Below are 23024 nucleotides of genomic sequence, written 5' to 3' on the forward strand. Positions count from 1 at the left end.
ACCTGTGCATGTGTCGCTATACATAACCACATGTTTGGCTGCTGTCGCTCGAAATTTTATGTGTTTAATTAAACACGATGAAATTTCTTGTGAACCTTTAGAACCATTTACTTCGTCCCAACAATACATGAACCCCATTTTTGTTGAAAGTTCATGGCAATCTAAATTGTATACGTACATATTACAGGTGTAGTAGGCCTGTTGACACACCAATTTCGGGAAAGGCAGGGACTTCTGTTCAAATATATTGAACAGGCTTATCTTCGCCAATGCCGAGGCAATGCAATACATACCTACATATGTAAATAAACCCATAAATATACATGCATATATATGCAGCACATATACATATGTACATACATACATGAGACACGTATGCATTTAAATGTAATACGCATGTACTCAAGATATGTTATATAAACATCTTTACTTAGGTTTGGGCAATTGATTACAAATGCACTTGTGCACTTGAAAACAGCCCAAACCATACAACATAAATTGTATGACCACACACGCACACATGTATGGCATTGTATGTTTGAAAACAACCACATGTGGTGTGCTGTAACATAATTTAATTAGATAAGATATACATATATTTAATTAGGTAAGATAGCCTTAAAATTATATATAAATACGTGAAAATACCAAATAAAATCAGAATGAAATATTTCTCACTCGACGAAAGACGTTTTCATTTCCCCCCACCAGAGGTAAGGAATAAGTGAAATAATCTTTGTTGAGTTCAAACATTTTTTTGGTCCTTCGAGCAGGATGAAAGAGCTCGGCCAAAATCAAAAAGTCCTGTATTTAAAAACAGGCAAAATACAAAAAAGCAAAATACAGGCAACATGAAAAAAATAATTGTAAGACGGGTGTATATTCCCGCATATTAGAACCTTTTTATTAACAACTTCTCCAAATCAAAAGAGAATGCATAGTAGCTGTCATTGTTAGCACTTTTTTCAGCATCCGCCTTCATGAAATCGCGAGCTTGTTCTGCCTTCCGTAAATGAAGTTCATGGTCCTGCTTGAGCTTTCTCTTTTCTTCTTCATCTGTTGAGTATTTTACTTTATTAGAAAAAATATCACAATTGACGCAAGCGTCTTTATGTGAAGTCGTGAAATTGCAGATTGAACTAAAACGTTATTAAAAGTTCTTCGATATATATGCACCCTAAAGTTCTTCATCCCTATATATGCACCCTAACAGTTGTGTTTTCTTGTGTAGCTGAGATCCCTTGGCTTTCATAGGAAAAGCTGAAATATGGGCTCTTACTTGTGCCATTTGTTCATCGGAGGTTTTGTTACCAGGCACCTTCTTACCCCGTTTATCGTCCCCTGGAGGATAGCCCATTTTGACCTTCTCCAAAGCTCGCGTCATTCTTCCTTTTGAGATTTGCAATGTTTCTAAGAAGTACCTCTTGGAAACCTGTTTGGTTTCCCCAGCAACATTATGATAGAACCAATTGAACTTGTTCGATTCTTCTCAGCGGTGGTTGGCCGACGACGTACCGGTAATATTGGTTTTTTTGGTTGACCCTATTTTCCAAAATGCTTCGAATATTTTTTTCGTTCTTCTTCTGTTATTTTGTTAAAACACTTTTTGGTGCATTTGCAATCGAGATTGCTAAATTGCTTCTCTGGAATTGGCTTTCCCTTTCTAGTGACGTAAGAGTCTCCCGAATTTCGCTTCCTTTTCCTTTCTTCTCGCTTCCATTCCTTTCTCTGCCTTTTCCGGGCTCTCTTGGGCCTTCCTTCTGCATTTTCCTCTGCTTCACCACTTTCATGAGTACTGGGTCTCCCTTCCACATCAGCAGCTGCTTCATTGTCCTCTATGGAACCGGGATCATCAACGGCTGAAACCAAAGTTTACGTTCAATTATTTGAGAAAGTATAAACATTACGACATGAATTAGCATTTTCGATTAAGCACCAAATTGGGTTTTACAACAACAACAAACGAGTGAAGAAATTTTGCCATTTTCAGCTTAACAGTTAATTCTTAATTTCACTACCGTTACCTTCACCTGAGTCCATCTAAAGAAATTATTACAAAAAAACACTGAGAATAAGTCTTTCTCCCATGAAATTCACTGCACGAACGGTGAATTTGTCAATTATACCGCTTGTGCTGTCAACGAATAGGCGGCAGCATTCACTGCACTAGTAATTTCTGCTTTTTATGAGGTTGCTATGGGAACTAGAAGCTGCCACGTTATTGCATTAAATAGAACACATTTTCCTCAATACAGTACCATAGCTAACTCAAAAAAAAAAAAAAAAAAAAATGGAGTTATATTAAAATATGCGGTATGTAGTCCTAACTCAATAATCATTAGTTAAAAAAACTTGCATGTTTAATACCATCTTGTCTTAATTCAATAATCATTGGTCAAAAATCAGGATATCAGAAATGTATGTAATAAAAGATAAGTCTTGTTGTCCTAATTCAATTATCATTAGTCCCAATCCAATAAAGCTTAATTACTACTAAATAATCTGTCTTCTTTAGTCTTAATTCTATAGTCCAATTTTTATAGTTCATTCAATAGTCACTAGTCAGAAGTCAAAGTCATGATTCCATAATCAGCAATAAAAACCGACATCTGTAATCATAATAACACTGAAATAAGATTAGTTACTAAAAAAATTAATAAAATCAAAATTCAATAGTAATATCCTGATTAGGAGTTACATTAAGTTTGCATTAAGTTTGCCGAGAAGTTTCTCTCTCTGCTTATTTACGCGAACTGTTTTTTCAATTTGCGATCGAAGCTGCTCGTTTATCGCCCTTATCAGATCTCTATATCATATGTGCCAAATAGCGATCTCTCAAATTTGTTGTATTATAATAAAAAGTCAATCTATAAATTTTCTTAATATAAATTGTCTTTAAAAACAGCAGTCGAAACTGCTTCGATCAGATCAATATAGCATATAGTGGCCATACAAACTTAATGAATAAAATCGTTTTTTCTTGTTTTTAATCAAATTTCCATAGTTATTAAACAATGCAGTGCATTTAGTCAGCACTCAATGGCTAAGCAGAGACTTGATTGTTCTCCGCATACTAATTTGATTGAAGCTACTTTCGAATTCAGTTCTCACTCAATAAAATTGAAAATTTAATTGATTTCAACAACCGCCATGTACTTAGCTACACGACACATACACACATACTCATAAACATAGACAATTGAAGTGTAGTGCCGATCAATCACGAGGAGAAGCTGCCAAACAAGCAATTGTTCTCCTGATATCTGGCTCCTTGTCCCAAAATATGTTGCTGTGCTTAACAACAGGGTTGCATTGTCGCTGACAAGCTGGAGTGTTTGTGCTGCCAGTGTCGGAGTTGGCGTATGGTGAAGGTGTAGTTGGCTTGTGGCAACTTCTAAATAGAATCAATATGCGTACAGAATACGTGCGCGTTGCGGTTAAAGCTGGAACTTGCACGCTGCACTTGCATACTTTAAAACAAAAATGGTCAAAGAAATAGATACGCAATAAGCAACAACAACAAAAAAGGGCGAGTTGAAGTACTGTTCGAAGCCAGGTCCTTCTCCACTTGGTCCTTCCAACGGAGTGCTTCCCCCGGCGGGTACTGCGTCAAATACTTTCAAAGCTGGAGTGTTTTCGTCCTTTCGGACAACATGTCTTTTAATTCGCTGAACTACTTATGTCAATGTCGTCATATATCTCATACAGCTCATCGTTCCACCGAATGCGATATTCGCCGTGGCCAATGCGCAATGGACCATAAATCTTTCGCAGAACTTTTCACTCGAAAACTTGCAACGTCGTTGTTGTCATCGTCCAAGCCGCTGCACTAAAAAGAAGGACGGCAATTATGAGTGACTTATAGAGATTGGTTTTTGTTCACCGAGAGAGGGCTTTACTTCTCAATTGCCTACTCAGTCCGAAGTAGCACCTGTTGGCAAGAGTTATCCTGCGTTGGATTTCGAGGCTGACATTGTTGGTGATGTTTATGCAGCAGCAGATTGAAAAAGTCACACGATATGGAATCGCCTTGTCTGAAACCTCGTTTGGTATCCAACGGCTAGGAGAGATCCTTCCCGATTCTCACGGAGCTTTTCGTGTTGCTCAACGTCAGTTTACGCAGCCGTATTAGTTTTGCGGGGATACCAAATTCAGACATCGCGGCATAAAAGCAGCTCCTTTTCGTGCTGTCGAAAGCAGCTTAGAAATCGACGAAGAGGTGTGTGTCGATTCTCCTTTCAAGATTTGGCGCATGATAAGGTCCAATCAGTTTGTTATCGGTGGGCTTTAATCTTTCACACAATACGCTCGATGGAACCTTATAAGCGATGCTGAGGAGACTTATTCCACGGTAGTTGGCGCAGATTTTGGGGGGTCTCCCGTTTTATGGATTGGGCATAGCACACTTAAATTCCAATCGTTGGACATGTTTTCGTCCGACCATATTTTACAAAGAAGCTGATGCATGCTCCTTATCAGTTCTTCGCCTCCGTTTTTGAACGGCTTCTTTGTTGTTCTTCAGAGGGGTAATTGCTCTTCATGGTCGGCCAATGGAACGTCTGCTCCATCGTCATTGATTGGGGAATCGGGTTTGATATCTCCTGGTGTTGTACTTTCTCAGCCATTCAGCAGGGTGGAGAAGTGTGCACTCAATAACTTTAGTATGCTCTGGGCATCGGTCACTAGATTGTTTCGTAGAATTTTCGAGCATTACCCCTGTCGGCCAGCTTATCAAGCTCTTTATACTCCCGCATTTCGGCCTCTTTCTTTTTCTCTCTGCAAATGCATCTCGCTTCCCTCTTCAACTCTCGGTATCTATCCCAACCTGCACGTGTTGTGGTCGATCGTAACGTTGCGAGGTAGGCAGCCTGTTTTCTCTCCGCTGCGACACGGCACTCCTCGTCGTACCAGCTGTTCTTTTGCATTTTCCGAAGACCAATGGATTCGGAAGCAGCTGTACATAAGGAGTTTGAAATACCGTCGCACAGTTCCCTTATACCGAGTTGTTGGTGAGTGCTCTCAGAGAGCAGGAGTGCAAGTCGAGTAGAAACTCGTTCGGCTGCCTGTTGTGATTGCAACTCCTTCTTTCTGTTTGTTGGCTTGCGCTTTTTGCTGCACAGAGGCGGGTGTGAATCTTGACTGCAACAAGATAATGGTGCGAGTCGATGTTAGCACCTCTGAGCGTACGCACGTCTAGGACACTGGAGACGTGTCTTCCGTCTATCAGAACATGATTGATCTGGTTGGTGGTTTTTCGATCCGGAGACAGCCAGGTAGCTTGATGTATTTTCTTGTGCTGGAATCTAGTACCACAGATAACTATATTTCAGGCACCGGCGAAGTCGATCAGCCTCAGCGACGAAGTCTCTCTCCCACCACGAATCCCACACCAAACTTGCGCTCCTTTATATGGCCACTGTAGTAAATGCCACAAGGACCTACTCGTCTCTGTCCTTGTCCCGTCCATCGCATTTCTTGGACGGCAGTGATGTCAGCCTTTAGTTTCACGAGGACATCAACCAGCTGGGCAGCGGCACCTTCCCAATTAAGGGACCGTACATTCCAGGTGCATGCCCTCAATTCGTAGTCCTTATTTCGTTTGCCATGGTCGTCATCAAAGGGGGGTCTCTCATCCGAAGCTGATTGCTAATTTTCATTGGGGGAGTTTTTTTGCGTGGCGGATTCCAAGCCCAGCGCACATTCCCTTTGGGATGTTTTCGCCTTCTCACGTTAGCTCGCTTTCAAACTGATGTTCTTAGGCTACCCAGAGGATACTTGGTCAAAGAACGGAAGTCGTGAGCTGCTTGAGCCCTATGTAAAATAATCGATTCTGGCCACTCCCAAGTAAATTGCAATCAGAGAACTTTCCTCACCTGCGTAATGAATGCGTAATGAAAATATCCATAGTGACCTTCTTGTTTCTATGGTAAAGAAAGAAGTAGAAGACAGCGGATTAAAATATATTGCTAAACTCCGAGATCAGCCAAATCCTTTGTCTAATGCTTTGGTACATTCCGGCGATCAAGCACGCCTTAAAAGAAGAAATATGTCTGCTTTTGTTTCTGGGAATACGCCTGCTGTAAGACCGGTATTACCTTTAGTAACTCTGCTGGTATTTCATCTGTTCCAGGCGATTTGTTTGCTCTGAGTTTCCTGGCCGCCAGTTGTTCTGGGATTTTGTTGGTCTTGATTCCTCGGATCTTATGGATCCATGAAAGTTCACGTATGAAAAACATGTTTACTATCTCTGAAAAAATTGTTCACATCGGACAACTATAGCATATAGCTGCCAAACTGACCGAACAAAATTAAGCTAAAGGCATTTTTGTTCTTTCTTATGTTAGGAGAAATGTCCTGTGAACTTCACAGGCAGAAGAGTATTTTTTGGTAAAAAAATGATTTGTATCAAAAAAATATTTTGTTTTCGACATATCTTTTTTCTTTAATATTTTTACTTTTAAAATTGTTTTTATTTTTAAACACAACATATTTATGTTGAAACTTATTTCCAAATATTTTTCCCAAGGGTCATAATTTTTTCTGCAATAAAATACCTGTGCCCAAAAAATAAGGTGACATTTGAATTAATATCGTGCCAAAGAGAGCCGAGACCAAAAAAATCGCGCCAAAGTCGCTCAAAAATCAAGGTCATGTTGACTGTTTTCTTCGATTATCGTGGTGTTGTGCATTATGAATTCCTTCCAACCGGTCAAACAGTCAACAAGGAATATTATTTGAACGTTATGCGTCGTCTGCGTAACGCTATCCGCCTAAAAACGTCGGAATTGTGGAAAGACAATTCTTGGTTTTTACACCACGATAATGTACCATCCCATACTGCCCTCGTAATTCGTGATCATGTCGCCAAAAACTCAACCCATATCGTTCCGCAACCACCGTATTCACCTGATCTGGCGCCGTGCGACTTCTAGCTGTTCACCAAGCTCAAAAGACCGCTCCGGGGACACCGTTTTTATACGATAGAGGAGATTCAAGCCGCAGCGAAGACGGAACTGAAGGCCATCCCGGAAAGTGACTACAACCAGTGTTTCGAAGATTGGAAAATCCGTTGGCATAGGTGCATTGCATCGGGAGGGGATTACTTTGAAGGGGATGAAATTGATTTGGAAGAATAAATAAAGAATTTTCAAAATAAATACAATGTCACCTTATTTTTTGGGGAGAGGTATAAATAGTTTTTTTAAAGTTTTTTTAAAGCTTTTTTTTTTAAATAATTTATTACCCTTGTGAAATTATTTTTGCGTCTTAAATTAAATATGTTTCATTACATCAAACAGCATACAACTTAAGCGCATTCTGTGCGCCATCAAGCGAGCAAACGTCAAGCCAACACTTGCCCCCACCGCTTTACGCATATTCCCGGCTCTGCGTGTGCCTACCAACGCTATTTCCTAATCATCATTCATTAGCCTGATTGCCGTTTGGTGAAACTTCTGTGTTAATTAGCTTTTACACTTTCTATACTGCAAGCCCTCCGCCTCTCCTTATGCCCCATCGCAAGGCTTGCACGTTACTCGGACACTCTCCGACACATTCACTCCAGCGCAATACGCCAATATTAGACCATATGTTCTTCTACAGCTGGCTGCTGTTAAACTTTAAATTTCCCTGTATTTCATAATTTCTTTGTATGCCAAACTTCGCCAAACATTTTCTTATTCTCCCCTGTGTACACAATAAATCTAGATTTAGCAGTACATATATGAAACATTATGTGGCACAAATAATTGAAATTCCCAATGGATTTGATTAAAATTTTCGCATTGCATGACACGACTGGTACTGTCACGCTTTTCCCTATAAAACACTAAAGTACAGGCGTAAGAAATCACATATAACAAACAAAAATAAACATTGAGCTGCGAGAATTTCATTGCTCCGCATTGTCATTTTAAAAAATATTATTTATATATATTTGCCTGCTTTTTCACTGCTTCAGCTGAGTGGTATGGTATTTCACTTGTTCAGTTGCAAGGTTTTTCTCTTGTTACGTTTCCTTAAGAAAATTGTAGTATGTGACACCTCCTGTTTTTTATACTCTCGCAACAAAGTTGCTAAGGAGAGTGTTATAGTTTTGTTCATATAACGGTTGTTTGTAAGTCCTAAAACTAAAAGAGTCAGATATAGGGTTATATATACCAAAGTGATCAGGGTGACGAGTAGAGTTGAAATCCGGATGTCTGTCCGTCCGTCCGTGCAAGCTGTAACTTGAGTAAAAATTGAGATATCATGATGAAACTTGGTACACGTATTTCCTGGCTCCATGAGAAGGTTAAGTTCGAAGATGGGCAAAATCGGCCCACTGCCACGCCCACAAAATGGCGAAAACCGTAAATTTTACGGAGGAAATGGCAGAAGGAAGCTGCACCCAGGCTTTTTTTCAATTGAAAACGGGCGTGGCGTCGCCCACTTATAGACCAAAAACCATATCTCTGGAACTACTCTACCGATTTCAATGAAATTCGGTATATAATATTTTCTTAACACCCTGATGACATGTTCAAAATATGGGTGAAATCAGTTCACAACCACGCCTTCTTCCAATATAACGCTATTTTGAATTCCATCTGATGCCTTTTCTGTATAATCTGCAGTCGTTGTCCTGCGTGAAATTATGTGTTTAGAAATGAAAAAGTTGAATTTATCATTTCACTTTTTTTCAATGTATCGCAGCTTGATAAACAACATTTTTTGGTTTCTGTTCCGGTGTGTAGAAAAGATGGTTTTCTAACTCGTGAGCAGGCCACGTATATCTGGCCGTGTGAAAAACATAGCATTTCCAAATGTATACCATACACTATGCGACTATTCTTGTGTCTCAAATGCAATTTTCACCGAAAACTGAATACGTTTGAATTGAAATGGCAAATCGTTAGAACTCAGATGAATTCGTAGAATCAAGCATTCTGCCCCTTTGTATTCGATAGCTGCGTCACAATCAGTCAGGTTCCATTAGGCGCCTGAAGATTGTGGAATATAATAACGACAGATCCAACTTTGAGACGCAAATGATGCGGTGGCATACCAAGCCTATTCAAAGAATTTAGAAATTTCACGATCGATCAATTTGTATGAGCGCAAGTCTTCCGGAATTTGACTTTGAATCTTCCAGTTTAAGTCAAAAACATCGGTATTTTTGGCAGCTAACATTGCGCGTGCACTTAAGGAATTGTAGTTACGATAATTTGTCCAATATTCGTGATGAGTTCATCTTTGGTGAATTGGTAAAGGGAAGATGGAATTGATATCAAACCACCGGAAGTATCAACCGGAATTTACCCATTTCCAATTCTTAGCGAATACGATGTAAAATGTCTTCGGCAATGTCATTTTTGTTCGTATTCCATAATTGACGCTAACTTGATGGCTGATCATCGCGAAAAGTGTGCGAACTTCATTCCAGTGATTATCATGTTCCAGCAATTGTAATTGTATGTATAATATCAAGATATTTCCGAACAGAGCAAGTTCTCGCAAACGGTTCACTGACGAAAGTTTAGAAAAAACACGTAAATGTTAATTTTGTTGCTGGGGGTGTTTTCTCTGTCTGTACTGCATTCTCTGTGTTGAAATAGACTATTTGGTCATTCTCCAAATTAACTGCGAGACGCACAACAGTCGGAAAACGTTTATGAATCGCAAAAGTAAATATCATACAAAGCGCTTTATTGCAGTTCACATATCGACCGTATCGTTCAAGGTCAGTAACCGACCTTCCTTCAATACGCAACATTGACTTGACTTTTGAATGTGAATTAGACCACAGTGGCGACTATGGTACGATCCATATGTTGTCGACTTCGATGTGTTGTTAACTTCGATATTCACGCCTCTAAATTGAATGCTAAATGTTCTGCCATTGTCATCTGGTGAGCGACGCTGATACATTGGATATCCATCATTTCTAGTTTGTGTTTCCGAAAGAAAAGCGTACATTTATTGTCAGACATACAAACCGAAGTGGTATTGTGATGTTCGTAAGGTACATGAACCATACTGGGTTTGTATAATTCTGCTCATATCTCTGGATCAGAAATTTCCGCAGAAGTGATTTCATCAATTTGATTTGGTGTAACCACCATCCACCATCCAAAGAAGAATATGTGCGTGCGGCAAACCTCTCAACAGAGTACATCCATCATCTAACAGCACCATATATACATTGCTTTAAGATAAAGTTTACAAAACATCGCAACTGTTGTTTGAAAAGTTGTCCTCTGATATCGTGACGATCGCTTGCTGATTGCCCGCGATCCATAATTTCATTCCTATGTCATCGCATCCTGGGAATACTCAGTCATGTGCCATGGGCTGTCAATATACATACTTATGTTGATGCCAAAACGAACGCGACCTCTTCGTGGCATCGTAACAAATTTCAATCTGTAATTGAGCACTTTGTGTGAAACACACATAACGTTTTCACGGAATAAATTTCAATAATTTTTTTTTCTTGAATAACCGGAATAAAGAAAGCAAACGACAAATTTGACAATTGAAAAACAAAAGGACAGAAGTTGAAAAAAAAAATTTTGTATGAAAAAAAGTAATTTTTTTGGAATTGTCCAACTTTCCGACTTTTCCTCACGAAAAGCATACCGTTTTTTTATTTCTAAACTTTCCTCGATCCACAGCGAACAACCTCTGAAAATTTCATCAAGATTGGTTCAGCTGTTCTCCAGCATTAGCGTTACTAACACCATTCATTCGTTTGTATGGGAAAAAGAAAAGGGCTCTTTTTAGGGGTTTTCCGGCAATTATTCGAATTTTTTTCGCCATAAAAACCATCCTTGAGCCTCAACGAACACTTCAAAAAAAGTATTGGCAAAATTGGTCTAAGAGTTTTTGAGTTATGCGCCAACATTTAAAATCATGTTCGTTTTTATTTCCTTTTTAAAATCGTATTTGAAAATTTATTTTCTTCATAATTTTTTTTTTCGGAAAATTTTTCAGAATTTTCTTAAGTATTCTCCTTGTTTGGGCGGAGACCTGTCCTAATTGGTGGTAATCACCGAAATCGGTCCAGGCGTTCTCCAATTAGCGTAGTAACTAACGTCACTTTCTTTTATATACATATATAGATACATTAGGAACGAATGATGATAGCGGAATAAAACTTTACACAAATACGGTATTTGAAAAATATGTAAATAACGGATAATAAAATCTCGATTATCACTCTATGATGCGAGAGCATAAAATGTTCGGTGACACCCGAACTTAGCCCTTCTTTACTTGTTTTAATCTAAGATAGTGCTTTTTAAAAGTTTAACGTTTGTCGAAAGTAATTTGAATATATTAATATTATTATGAACTAAGTTTAAATCCGTACATTTATGTTTGCGGCATATATGAAAATATTTGCACTTATTAAGCGACAGAATCGGTTAGTATTTTTATACTCTCGCAACAAAGTTGCTAAGGAGAGTATTATAGTTTTGTTCACATATCGGTTGTTTGTAAGTCCTAAAACTAAAAGAGTCAGATATAGGGTTATATATACCAAAGTGATCAGGGTGACGAGTAGAGTTTAAATCCGGATGTCTGTCTGTTCGTCCGTCCGTGCAAGCTGTAGGTAGGTAGGTAGGTAGGAGTGCAGCCCTATCGGGCTCAATTAACACTTGATGTGCCATTTTGATGCGCTGTTCGTAGAACCTCCTGTATCTGCCATTACGTTTCACCTTCTCTCTCAAACCATTTTCAGGTTTCAATGAAACTTCTTATGTCTGATATGCTTTTAGTGGAAATCCATTCAAGGTTTGGTACTAGATGGATTCCAAGTGTTTTGTGTCGGATCTGTGCTAGAGCTGGGCATTCGCAGAGAAAGTGGAAGATTGTTTCTTTGTTCCCTGCTACTCCGCAGCCACGGCAGATGTCGTTGTAGGGCATACCCATTTTGGATGCGTGTTCCCCAAATGGCCAGTGCCCTGTTGTGGTAGCTGTTACTCTGTAAATACTTTTCCTTGACCTATTTAGTAAGTCGTTGGTTCTTTTCCTGTCATATGTTGGCCGTAATTGTTTAGTTATGACGCATTTTGTGATGTTTTTCCATCTGTTATTTGCAATTTGTTGAAATTGTCTATTGATCTCTCTTTTGATTGATCCTAGCGGACTTTGCCTTTGCCAACTCGTCTGCTTTTTCGTTACCGAAAATGTTCCTGTGGCCGGGAATCCAGATTAAGTTTAGTTGGAGCTTGTCTTTTATTGAACTTAGTGCTCTCTTGCAGTTGTGAACTGTACTGGAATTTGTCATGGGTGAAGACAAGGCCAGGAGTGCCGCCTGGCTATCCGCAAATATAGTTGCTTTATTTATATTCCCATGGTTTTCTAATAGAGCTAGAATACCCCCGTGCCTACTCCGCAGTCCATTTTGGACCGGTCGGTATAGACTGAGATGGTATCCTCCTCTTCTATTGAGCCTCTTCTCCATTCTCGTCTAGATGGTATCCTTACCTGGAAGTGTCTATTGAAGTCCAGCTTTGGGAGAATGTAGTCTGATTTATTAATGGTGAGCTTGTTTAGAATTACATTTTAAATTTTTAAAAAAGCCTGGGTGCAGCTTCCTTCTGCCATTTCTTCCATAAAATTTAGTGTTTCTGACGTTGTTTGTTAGTCGGTTAACGCACTTTTAGTGATTTTCAACATAACCTTTGTATGGGAGGTGGGCGTGGTTATTATCCGATTTCTTCTATTTTTGAACCGTATATGGAAATGCCTGAAGGAAACGACTCTATAGAGTTTGGTTGATATAGCTATAGTAGTTTCCGAGATATGTACATAAAACTTAGCAGGGGGCGGGGCCACGCCCACTTTCCCAAAAAAATTGCGTCCAAATATGCCCCTCCCTAATGCGATCCTTTGTACCAAATTTCACTTTAATATCTTTATTAATGGCTTAGTTATGACACTTTATAGGTTTTAGGTTTTCGCCATTTTGTGGGAGTGGCGAATTTAACCCCAAGAAATACGTGTACCAAGTCTCATCATGATATCTAAATTTTTACTCAAGTTACAGCTTGCACGGACAGACAGACGGACGGACAGACAGACATCTGGATTTCAACTCTACTCGTCACCCTGATCACTTTGGTATATATAACCCAATATCTGACTCTTTTAGTTTTAGGACTTACAAACAACCGTTATATGAACAAAACTATAATACTCTCCTTAGCAACTTTGTTGCGAGAGTATAAAAATATGTAAATGACTGATAATGAAATCTCGATTATCACTTTATCATGAGAGAGTATAAAATGGTCGGTGACACCCGAACTTAGCCCTTCCTTACTTGTTAAAAATTTATTTTTAACAGTGTTTAGATTACTTATTGTAGAATAGAGCAAAACGTCATCTGCATTAATAATGTGGGAAATGTTCTTATGTCTGCTAATTATGTGGCTGAATTCATTAAATAGCAAATAGCATTACGGAAAGAGGGGATCCTTGTGGGATTCCATATTGTTGGTTATGTAAACTGGGAAAAACATTATTTACTTTTACGTCGAATTTACGGTTAGTGAGAAAAGACTTTATAAAATGGTATATTTTATTACCAAACTTCCATTTTTCTTTGTAATTGTCATAGAACTATGTGAGCTCCGACACGATCAAAAGCCTTTTCAAAATTTAGAGCGTAGAAATATGATTGCGAGAAGACAAACCATGTGAGACGGAACTTTCAAAAAGAAGGAGCGCCTCGGAAGTTCCTTGCCCCTCTGTGAAAGCGAACTGATGTGGACTTATTAAACTATGTTTGGAAGTATACCACATAATTCGTTTTGAGACGATTTTTTCTATTAACTTACTCATGCCACATATAAGTGAAAAAGGTCTATAATTTAGAATTTCTGAGGACGGGTTAGTAGACTTTGGTATGGGAACAATTGTTGCAATTTTCCAGTTTTGTGGATAAATTCTTCTCGTTAAAATTTGATTGTACAGATTGATTAATCGTAATTTAAGCGGTGGAGGCAAGTTTTTTATCATATCGTATGCGTCAGAAGTTTATATTGACTTGGGAGGTGAGCCAGTTAGCATTTTAATTTCCGACCAAATCTTTTTAGGATTAGAACTGGGATTTATTTCTGTGGTAAGTTGCTCGATGCACATTCGTTTTGCTTCTTTAGTTTTTTTATGAAAAATTGCATTTGCTTTCTTGTATAAAATTAGGTTGGCTTCTGTTCTGGAACGCTTGTATTGTCTCCAGTTATGCTGTTTTAGATTTCTTAAGCTCTCCAACTCCTATGACCAGTATGGAACTACTTTTTTATTGGGTTTAGAAACAGTTTGAGGGATTGAAAATTGCGCTGAATATTTAATCCAGATTACGAAAAAACAAAAATTTCTTTCACATAATTATACAATGCAGGGGCGAACGCAGGGGGGGGGTTTTGGGGTGTTAACCCCCCCCCCCCCCCAAAGTACATAATTGAATTTTTAAATAATATAATTTAATTCTACATAGTCATTTGAAAAATTGTAATTTGTTGTTTTCAAAGCAATCTTTCTGCCGACGATGTATGAATATGTAAAATAAATGAATACATTAGTCACTAACAGCGTTGCCGTTTTGATACAATTGTATCTTTTTTGATACTTTTTTTTCTAAATTTTGTGATTTGATACTTTTCTGCTGATAGAATTTAATTTTTTGAAACTATGAAAATGTTAAACTAAAAACAAACCTATTGTATCTGGATAGTATTAAAAAGTTGTGGGAATGTAGGCCAATTAAAAAACCCAGAAAAATATAAACTGGACAGAGACATTTTTTTAATTTGCTTCAAAGTAATGAGCTTGCCTTATAACTCTGTGGCTGCTGAACTGAATTTTTTTAGATTTAAGGGGAATTGTGAGTCGAAAATGGACTTCTTTTGAAAATTAGTTCTGAACTGAAAAGTCAGCAATAAGGTTTCTATTATTTTTTTTAGAGTTTATTGTTAATCATAATACAGGAAAAATAAAAACTCATTTATTATGACTTTCAGTTTTCGTTCCATGAGCAAACTGTTGTGAAATAAATTTAAATTAAAAAAAATTATGCTATTTGCAAAAAAATACTTGAGTGTCTTAACTAAAATGTCTATATTTTTAATAAAAACAACCAGAAAAAACTGGTCTGAATTAGATACACAACTTTACTTATTATTTGTTTTTCATTTGCTGAATTTAGAATGTGGAAAAGGTTAAACATCATTTCTTCAGATTATATTTTCTAACTAAAATTTTGAATATTATTTCAGGAACTGGTTAAATCAAACAAAGAGATCCAAAACTTTTTTAGTGCATCGTTTTTCAAAGATTGGAGCAACAATCCCTATATCTGTCGCTTCAAGTGAACGCTCGTTTTCCTCACTTCGCAGGCTTGATATCCATAGAGATATAGACGTGACGGAGAAAGAGATTTTAAATGTTATGGCCCAAAATAAAAGAAGATTAGACTTCAATTTGTGAATAAAATGAAACATTGTCTTTTTACCTAAAACCCCCCCCAAATTTTTTTCCTGCGTTCGCCACTGATACAATGCATGATAACTAAAAGGCAGAAGTTCTTTAAAAATTAAAAAAATGTATATAATAAACTTTCAGTCTGTTATTTTCCTTATAATATGGCAGACATTTATTACAAACAGAATAATTAATAATTTGTTTTTTGCTTAAACACAAAGTACGACGAGCTACGCGCCGCCTGCATGTTATCTCTGACGCAATAAAGCTGTGCCGCTTTTTTGTTTGTGTTTTTTTTCCACTGGTTAAAGTGCAGTTGAATAAATTTATTAATGTGACACTATAACATATTTAATTTCATGGCTGTCATTATAAAACAGCGATATTTTAATTGTGTGGCAGCCAGCAGCCTAGGCATAGAAGAAGGGTAGATTGCTGAGGAAACGGGAGTATCTTATTGAAAGTGGGAATACTTGCAAGTCACTTAAAAACAAAGTGAGGACTGAAAGGCGGCAAAGTAGACTTAATAAAGTCGCAGCACGGGAGGCGTATGTGGAGAGAAATAAAATTAATGACAACGAATAACAGCGAGAGAATTACTATTCGAGTGAAATGTTATGTATGAATAGTATATATACATATGTTCACACAAGAATTACACTCTGTTCGCATATACCCATAGCAATAAAAGTAATATAGCTGTAATATGTAGTTAAAACAGAAAAAAATTAATTACTGCCAAAAGATGTATAATAAAGCTGGGCGAGTAAGCTGAAAAATTGCAAACGCTCGCTTCGGTTAGAGGGTAACAACTTTTTGTACGCATATTTCCAGTTTAGTTTTTGTTGTTGCCTTTGTCGTAATTAAACTTTAACATAATTTTATTGCAATAAGCACGTGCTGGCTCACTGAAACTACTCCGCTGATGCATGGTGCAGCATACTTTTCGTCGCTTAATCCTCAGCTATATTATATACTGGAATAGCGGACTACACAGAGGCGTTTAGGTTTTGGGTTATAAATTTCATCACTAAAAGTGGTAGCGGACGTTTATCTATACACCTATACATAAAATACCGTGTGTGTGTTTGTTAGTATTCATTCAAATGTCGCTAAGACATAAATTTCGCTTTACAACACTCACATTTTTATGGCACCGACTGTCGGCAGTCCTTGAAACTTTAAATGGCTAAAGAAGCTACACGAACTGGTGCGAAGTTTTGGAATAATAAGGACGAGTTGTAAAGAACGCTTGGCGTAGAAGGCTTTGACCTGTAACCTGCCGGCTAATAAAATAGCTGTTAGTTGCTGAATTTAGTTGCCCAGCAATTATAGTTTGCAACGTCAGCAGTTGCTATAATGAAGGCACTTTTATTATTGCTGAAGCCGGACTTCCTACTTCAATGTTGTCATTAAATATCGGTTTGGTGGCAATAAGAGAAGAAACTGGAGAAGTTGTCATTGTTAAACTTAAAGCAATATATTAACGGAAAACAATCAACATTTTCGGGAAGATTTCTAAGAAACTCTAGGCGAGTCATTTTCTTTTTCTTTTTATTTTTTTATTTTTATTTCAATTTCTGAGTTTTAATAAGCTGAGTTTCAATAAGCTATTGGAAGAGTTTGTGAAAGACGTGTGACAGATTTTTGTGACTTTTGGAGAAAACTTTTATTTTTAATACTTGGACACTTTTCTGAAAACTGTTTGGAAAGTTACCATAGATACCGTGGAATCTTGTGCAAGTCTTTAGGAAGGATCTTCGAATGCTTTTGTGAAAAGGTTTTGGAAATGTTTTTAACGCTGTTTGAAAATTTTTTTAAATTTTTTTAAAATTTTTATATCATGTTTTTGAGAAATATTGTTCAAAGCGTTTTGCTAAGGTTTTTGGAAACGGCTAGCTCTTTGAAAGCATTTCCAAGAGTGATAGCTTTTGTGTTAATATCGATTAAAAAATTGTCCATTTTAAAGGCTTTTGTTAAAATTGTTATAACAAAATATTTAGAGGTTGCTTTTAAAATGATTTTGAAAAATCTTCAGTGAAAGCTTTAACAAATTTTTTGAAAATTTTCTGAAACATTTAAAAAACTAAAAAAAAACACATCATATTTTTCGAAAGCTTCCATTAAAGCTTTGGATATTTTGCTAAAGCTTTTGGGTCTTTGCTGGTTATACTTACCGCAAAATAAAGCGTTTAATTATCGCAAATTAGTGCGAAATGTTGCATTTGCCAAATGAGAATATAAAGGAAGAAGAGCAATTAAATTGATTTTGCTAATCATTAACTTTAAGATAATGATTGAACTTTGACCTCTCGTTGAAAAACACTGTTACTGGAAGCGGCTTACAAACATTTATAATTAAAATTGATTGTGTAAATTAGGTAGAATTAAATTAAAATTAAAATTTGTTAATGTGAAAGCTAGTGTGAATCGGACTTCTCAGTAAATAGTTGTGAACTGGTAAATAAAACACTAGTTGTATTTAAGTTGAAAATAAACTAATTTTAATATTATGAATAGAATAACTATTTAAAACAAGTAAGGAAGGGCTAAGTTCGGGTGTCACCGAACATTTGATACTCTCGCACGATAAAGTGATAATCGAGATTTCATTATCAGTCATTTACATATTTTTCAAATACCGTATTTGTGTAAAGTTTTATTCCGCTATCATCATTGGTTCCTAATGTATATATTATACAGAGAAGGCATAAGATGGAACTCAAAATAGCTTTATATCGGAAGAAGGCGTGGTTGTGAACCGATTTCATCCATATTTCGTACATGTTATCAGGGTGTTAATAAAATATTATATACCGATTTTCATTGAAATCGGTATAGTAGTTCCTAAAATATGGTTTTTGCCCACTTTTCCAAAAAAATTACGTCTAAACATGCCCCATTCTAATGCGATCCTTTGTGCCAAATTTCACTTTAATATCTTTATTTATTACTTAGTTATGACATTTTATAGGTTTTCGGTTTCCGCCATTTTGTGGGCGTGGCAGTGGGCCGATTTTTCCCATCTTCGAACTTAACCTTCTCATAGAGCCAAGAAATACGTGTACCAAGTTTCATCTTGATATCTCAATTTTTACTCAAGTTACAGCTTGCACGGACGGACGGACAGACGGACGGACGGACAGACAGACATCCGGATTTCAACTCTACTCGTCACCCTGATCACTTTGGTATATATAACCCTATATCTGACTCTTTTAGTTTTAGGACTTACAAACAACCGTTATGTGAACAAAACTATTATACTCTTCTTAGCAACTTTGTTGCGAGAGTATAAAAAAAACAGTTTTTAGACTTCTAGTCATAAGAATTTTATTATTTTATTGCATATTTTGTAAACTAGACCTTACGTAACTAGTTGTGAACTGGTCTATAAAATATTATATTCAAATATGTTGAAAATAAATTAATTATTAGGCCATGAATAATTTGTTAATGTGTTGGTTATACTGCGAACTAGTCTTTATGCAACTAGTTGGGAGCTATCTTATTAAACGATAGTTATGAATTAAATTAGTGTTTAGACCTTCAAGTATACAGCTATGGAGATAGATTTAGCGTGCTTGCATTCATAATTAGAAATATTACCGTTACTTTTAAGAGAGCGATATTTTCATGAATTTGTTATTAGTAGATCAATACTGCTTCTGTCGCCTCTTTAAATGCGTGGAAAATAACCGTTATCATTTCCCCTCAGATACCGCTAATTTGTTTTTGTTAAATTTCGTCATAAATTCGGTGGAAAATGATTTAGCGCACTTATAGTTTTGGGTTCCATATTAGGCTTAGTTGCGGAATAAGAGATTGAGCGTATTTCGGGTATGCTAACGCCAGCTCAACTAAATATATATATGTACATATATATATATATATAATATATACATATATTAGAGTGATTCAAAAAAAAAATTTTTGTTTTTTTCGTTTGGTACTCGGATCATTCATAATAATTTTTTTCATTGAGTTATAAAATTCATAAGAAATAAAAACTTTTCCCAAAAATAATCAAACTTTAACTGTTAATATCTTTTAAACGTTTGGGTTTACGAAAAAATCATGTAGACCTTTTTGTAGAGCATTCAATTTCCTACAAAATCTAAGGAACAAGATATTTTTTCAAGTAGTTGGAAGCGAGATATAAATTTTTCTATCTGATAATAAGAAAAAATAGAAAACTGTATGTAGGAGGACCTTCCCGTTACAATTAAAAACTCATATTTGGAGAGGCTTTCTTAGAGGTGTCTAGGAACCTATTTTTCCGAGTACCAAACGAAAAAATAATTTTAAATAATCACTCTAATATATATACATAAATATATCTATATAAGTAAACAAGCTAATATGGAACGATAAAACAGTTAATCCTAATATTAGAAACGAACTAACAAAGAATGTTAGTACAGTTCGCATTAGGATAAGTAGTAAGTAAACTAATAAGAAATATAGAGTTAGTCAGTCTTAAGATTCACCTGAATAAAGGAAGAAGTAACAGCTTAAGCTTTTTAATTCAACCTATTTCATTTCTAGCGAGTGATACTTGAAAAAATATCGACAAAAGCAACAACAACTGTCGGCTTGGCAATAGGAGTTTGATGACTAGCGGCGCTTCCTCAATTGAGGCTGTCAACAGACTGCTGCCATGTCATTTCATCAGTTCACTCATCTATGTACATACTTATACAAGACATAGCTCGACCCGTTTCGATGAGTAGGAGAGGCGGTGGTACTGTGGTGGCGCCATAGAATGCGTTGCAACGAAATGCAAATACAAAAACAAAAACCTATAATGAAAACATTGTTAGAGAAACGTTCAACGATATTTGATTATGAAAAGCGGGAGAGCGGGTAGACGACGTTAAACGGACGATTCGATGAAGTGAGCTCTGCCCCAGTCAAGCATAAAAGGAAGCGTAAATGGTGGTGACAGGAGGTCATGCCGGCGCTTAGAATCGCCGCGTTATGCTTGCTTCGACACGTGTCGTTCCATTTCTTGCTTATCGCCTCATTTTCAGTCCGCACAGCTGCTGCATTTCCGCTTACAATTCATCATGGAATCACGCAGATTTTATTCTTACACATTTTGTTGTTGTATTTTCGTGTACATATGTACATATATTACTCCAAGGCATTTCGGCTATGCATTGCGTGCCAATGTGGAAGTAGGAAAGAAAGTAGAGCTTAAATCATGGTTGAAGAGGCGAAAGCCAGCGGAATTGATGTGACAAACTGATGAAAAAATAACTCTGTAGTAATTTAAGAAAAACTTAGAAAAGCTCTTTTCCGGATGTCTGTCAGATGTCGGTCGTCACTGAAATCATCGAAATTGGATCCTGAAATCCTGAAGGAACTATCGGAAAGCATAGATCTCACTAGTTTGTCATAGATGTCTTCAGTTATCGATTCGTAAGCTTGCTTATTTTGAGGTTTGAGTGAGGTCAGATTCCGATTTCCTGGATTCATCAGACTGTTTTGCTGCCTTGAAATCTTGGAAATTGGAAGCGGTAAATATTGAATGAACTGTCATTAAGTAGTAAATTTTTAATTGATTTTATCCACTTCTGTAATCAGAAAGTTTCATAAACTGCCATCGCTTGAAATCGACGTTAAGTTCGCCTCTGATTTTCTGAGACTACATATATATTGCATTGAAACCGTGAAATGGAACCTGTAAATCTTGAAGGAACTGTCAGCGAGCACAGATGTCATTAATTTATAATTTAGTTTATCTCTGTCATCGATATGTACTGATCTTTATAAACTTTCATATTTTGCAGACTCACTGATCCGATCCACTCGAAATCTGCCCAGCTTCGAAAACATAAAGTTCGCCTCTGATCTCGCAATACTCCGGTTAGTTTGATTAGTCCATCTTCGTTTTCGTAAAAAAATTCTTAAATAAAGCAAACTAAAATCAAGCGGATTAGTAAAAAGACGGCTCACAAGTAGGCAGATGTAATTTTTTAAAAATTGTCAACTGTCAAAAAATTGTGTGCTTTGAAAAAGTCGATCTTTCGGCATCGTTTCAATTTTTCCATAAAAAATATACTAATGCCCGGTTTCACAGTCCATACTTAAGTTGTACCTAAATAAAATCTTAGCTAAGTATTGTTGCAAACTGAGTGGTCGTTTGCGTTTCACAGTCAATGCTCAATTTCTATACAATTTTATTATGATATATGGCAACGTTATGGGCAACATATGTTTTACAAATGTCATTCATAAAAATATGTTTGAAATATTTAAATTATAACAGACAATGCATAAATTTGCGAGGAAAATTATATCAAAAATTGAGGAAAACAACAAAAGAACCCCAAATTTCATCACTAGCGAGTCGGAGCACCTATGGGAACTGAAGGAAAAGTATAAGCTGTTATTGAGTGCAAACGAACGGACACTTGCCCTACGCTACGAAAGATGTCGCTGAAAATTCAAAGCAAATTCAAAACAAAAATCAGCTGTTATTTAAGCACTGCTTAAGTCTCCCCTTTTCAGTACTTAAGCATTACATAAGTATGAACTGTAAAACAATATTTTCCTGTTTTATCTTAAGTACAACATAAGTATGGACTGTTAAACCGGGCATAAGTTTTGAAACCTAAAAAATCATTTTGATTCTGAACGGTATAAAAATCCAAAACAAATCGTATTTTGGTAGTCTCGATGAATATTACTCTGGAACAAAGATCTACAGCCGGCAAACGAGCCTTGCAGTGATTTATAAATATAGCAATATTTTATCCTTGCACTGAATTTTTGCACTATCCGTTTAATTTGCTTCTTCCCTCACTGTGTGCCAATGAGTTTCCATGACAACGCTGGGTTTTATAGTCTCTTAATTTATTACCGCTTTCGCCAAAGACTTAATATCACACTACCATTCCTTTCGACTCTGTCTTTACGCGCTCTATGTGCATTGCGGCTGCAGTCAGCTGTTCACAGACGCTAACAATGGTCTTCGATTCCTCTTCCTCACCATACCAGCAACATTTCTCTCTAGCTTTTCTCGCGTCTCTGAACCTTTTGCGTTTTTTTTTTTGCCTCCGAGCGGCGAGTGTTCACCGTTGGCAATTAGATTTTCATTAAGCAGCACCATACCGACGTTGCCTCCGCTCTTGCTTCATACCTTGACTGTTTCGTCCCGTCTCTGCACCTTGCTCACTCCCATATCTATTCGGCGCATATTTTGTTTGTCGTCCTTCATTGATTTTACCAGCATCTCGCCAACATCGCCATACATCATGTACACATAAGAATTTATGAATTTATGCGACCCTTGTTGCATGCAGCATGCTGTGGCATGTGGCAACATGCTGTTTCACTATATTCATTGAACATTAATTTATCGCTTTGATGAATTGCCTTTATGGTAATGAATTAATTAGTACGCGAGTTATTTGCAGCTCTTTTATTGACACCTCCGCGGGTGTTTTAAATTCAATCGGCTGCATTTAAGTTAACTTTAATTTCGACAATGATTTTTTCAATTTAAGGTGAAGTTACTTTTAAGTGATCTTTAGTTAATGGATCTA

General features: G+C 36.8%; 1 pseudogene; it reads right to left on the minus strand.

The window, feature by feature from the left end:
• Positions 1-1177: 1177 nt before the first annotated feature.
• On the minus strand, positions 1178-22732 carry LOC120770643 (annotated as a pseudogene).
• Positions 22733-23024: the final 292 nt, after the last annotated feature.

Source organism: Bactrocera tryoni, chromosome 3 (genome assembly GCF_016617805.1).
Source record: "Bactrocera tryoni isolate S06 chromosome 3, CSIRO_BtryS06_freeze2, whole genome shotgun sequence".
Taxonomy (NCBI): Eukaryota; Metazoa; Arthropoda; class Insecta; order Diptera; family Tephritidae; genus Bactrocera; species Bactrocera tryoni.